The sequence below is a fragment of the Macrobrachium rosenbergii genome, chromosome 14 (assembly GCF_040412425.1).
Source record: "Macrobrachium rosenbergii isolate ZJJX-2024 chromosome 14, ASM4041242v1, whole genome shotgun sequence".
Classification (NCBI taxonomy): Eukaryota; Metazoa; Arthropoda; class Malacostraca; order Decapoda; family Palaemonidae; genus Macrobrachium; species Macrobrachium rosenbergii.
In genome coordinates, this window is record NC_089754.1 from 28,259,884 (window position 1) to 28,263,684 (window position 3,801).

Genomic DNA, 3,801 nt, shown 5'->3' on the forward strand with positions numbered 1-3,801 from the left:
GCACTACCCTTACCATTATATTTGAAAATCTCTTGAAAATTATAAGAAATCTCATTGAGAAATGTGTGTTGATATCTATTCAACTGTCTCCTTCTTGAATTCATTCATAAGAACGGCAAGGTTCCCTTTAAACTCAAATGCTTCATTTTATCTGAGACTTTCTCTAAAGCAATTTGTTTAAGAAGCTTTTCATAAAATACTCAAGGATTATTTTGAGGAAGCTGAATGAGAAAAAAAATGTGGAAAAAGAGGAAATTTGTTTTCTTGCACTGTCAAATTACATTTTCTTTGACTGACACCTTTTCACTCCCAGATAAATCATATTTTCTGTTTTCTCTCTCTCTCTCTCTCTCTCTCTCTCTCTCTCTCTCTCTCTCTCTCTCTCGATTACTGATGCAGTTCTGAAGAGTGTGTTTACTGATGCACGTCGATTACTGATGCAGTTCTGAAGCCAGTGTGTTTACTGATCGATCATATCTCTCTCTCTCTCTCTCTCTCTCTCTCTCTCTCTCTCTCTCTCTCTCTCTCTCTCTCTCTCTCTCTCGATTTTGCTCACTACCTTAGGATTTGTTAATGGTCTCATTTGAAAAATTATGTCTTTTTATTTTGTAAATAATTTTCTGTATAAAATAACAGTAACCAAAAAACGCTACAACCCTATAGTATTGCAAATACTACTACTAATAATAATATCAACGCTACAAAAACGGTTGTTAGTTGCAATTCCTGTGTTAATAGTTCTGATACAAGGCAATTAGCTTACATTCTTTCTCCTCGTGTCGAAAACTACAAATCTGCTCAATAAAATTACTACGACACATCTGAATCTTGTCTTCAGTAATACAACCACCTATGATAACAGGTATATCTTTGTATTAAAAATAAAAATAAAATTGGGACGGGGTAGCCTAGGACGCCACGGATCAAAATAGATCTTTTTTGAAATGAAAAAAGGGTAAATTATCTCAGTTTATTCCATAAGTTGTCTATCATCAAATAAAAATTGTAGGATTATATTTATTGATTCAAGACTAGAGGATTTAAACTTATTTTGCACGAAAATGAAGCTAAATTATTTGTTTCTGATTTAAAATCACGAATGCAATAATCCTTTTTACTTTACAAATACGATATTTTGACAGGATGATACACTAGCTCATTTTGAACTTTTATTTATATAAAACGAGGAAGATTACTTCACCAGTTGTCAAAAAAACAAACTATAAGCTTAGTGATTAATGAAAGCTATAATAAATATAATAAATATTTTACCAGAACATAATAAAATACTACTTTTTAACTTACCTAAAATATTTCTCAAAATATTCTCAGCTTACCTAAACTGTATCTTAACAAATTTGTAAGCAATGACAAAAAACGACAAATCAGTTTCTCAACAAAAATGTAACATTCCCGTAGTCTCTGAAAAATAATTGGAAATTTTTCCCACTCTGAAAAGTCTGGGATATATTTCCCGTGGAAATAATTGAAACTTGTCCAACACTTGCAAAATGACAGTTCATCTCACGAGTGAGGGACAAAGTTGTTTGCCCTTTTGAAGACTGAAACGTTTTGTTGAAAGTTTTTGCTTTTTTTTTTAATAAAGTCTAGGCTACAAAGCTTTGTTTCTCTCAGTTTAGAGTTTTTTTTTCAGTATTGAGAACTTGAAAGAAAACATTTCTTCATTTATATACAGAAGGAAAGTCATAATAGAAGATAGGTTTAAATTCAGCCAGAAGTAAACATTATGAAATCTGAGAGAATTTTTCATATTAAATATGGAGGATACTTAGAAATACAATAAACGCCTGTATATTCAAAAGACGATGAAACAACACAATGAAAGCTATAAAAAAGGTGCAAAATATAACAATTCCGTTGGCGAGTATAAAACTCCAAAATAAAGATAAATAAAAGTCTACGAGGGAGAAAATATTAATTTCTTTTGAAAGTTACCAGTTCCTCTGTGTTCGATAATATGCTTGTCTACGTCGCTCGTTATCAAGTAATTGTGGCTATAGTCTCATCCCTTTCGTGGAAGTGATAAAAATTTGCTGACGAGTTCCGAAGAAAAAAAAAATGAGAGAGAGAGAGAGAGAGAGAGAGAGAGAGAGAGAGAGAGAGAGAGAGAGAGAGAGAGAGAGAGAGAGAGAGAGCAGTCTACTTCCACATGTTTAGTTATTTATCTTATTTTCCTATAACTTGTCTTGTCTCTCTCTCTCTCTCTCTCTCTCTCTCTCCCTCTCTGCAGGCTGACTGAGAGAGAGAGAGAGAGAGAGAGAGAGAGAGAGAGAGAGAGAGAGAGAGAGAGAGAGAGAGAGAGATTTTCATTTCATTGAAAGTTATGGATTATTCTTATTTCATTAACACGGAAATTATTTATTATTATATTTTTATATTCAATTTATAGAACTAATAAATGAACTCTAAAGATTACTAATATTACAAAACTACAACAGCCTGTACTGTGCAATTTCTGCAACAAAATCTAGTACAATATCTTAATAAATTCCCTTCATAACCTGTTTTTAAACATTATTTCCTGAAAGATAGACTGCAAAGACCCCTAACGTTATATAACCACATCGGCCTCTGCTGTACAATTTCTATAACAAAATCTACTGCAACATCTTAATAAATTCCCTAAATAAATTGTCTCTAAAAATTACTTCCTATAAGATAAGCAATAATCCGAAGTTCCAACTTCAGGAACTAGGAAACAGACTTCAAGGACTCCTAATATTCTATAACAACAACAGTCTGTGCTGTATTCTTTCTACAACAAAATCTACAACTACTCCTTAAATAAACTGTATTCAAACATTATTAACTAAAAGATAAGCACAAAACACGGAGTTCCACCTTCAGAATCTCTAGCTCTACCTCCACGACAAAGAGTTCATTTAGAAAGTTTCGCCATTACAATGTTTTACTTTGTAACACTTACCGTTGTGCAACTTTGGGAGCCCACAAACTCCTTTCATGGTCTAACACAGTCGTCGGTAGGTAAAAGCAAATATTTTACTTTCTCTCTCTCTCTCTCTCTCGGTTTATCTTTATACAGAAGCAGTTGCCATGCGCGCGCGCGCACACACATATTTACACACACACACACACACTAGCTCACATAAACACAAACACAAACATACATATTTTTTCAGAAAAACAAAGAATTTTCCAAATCATTCACACGCACACAAATACGCTCACTCAAATGTATACATACTTACACACACACAGGCACAAACATAAACACAAATACACAAACACAAACACACACACACACATATATATATGTGTATATATATATTTTTTCAGAAAAAGCAAAGGAATATTTTTTAATCCCAAAATAATTTTTCAAAATCCAAAATTACAAATCAACGGAATATCTGACAGAGGCATTTTCCAGGTTTTTGAAATGCGCATGTATATATATATATATATATATATATATATATATATATATATATATATATTTATATATATATATATATATATATATATATATATATATATATATATATATATATATATATATATATATAAAACGCAAGCGTATATATCACTCGCGCACTCCCAGGAAATAATTTATAACAACCAATTACCGGGATCAGGGATAAACATACTCGTTTTATATACGCGCCATCGGGATCTGCAGCTAATGGATATTAACTGATTGAGAGAGAGAGAGAGAGAGAGAGAGAGAGAGAGAGAGAGAGAGAGAGAGAGAGAGAGAGATCGCATAATTAATGCGTCCTAATGCTTTGTTTAACTGCGGCAAAATGGGTCGCCGGATTTACG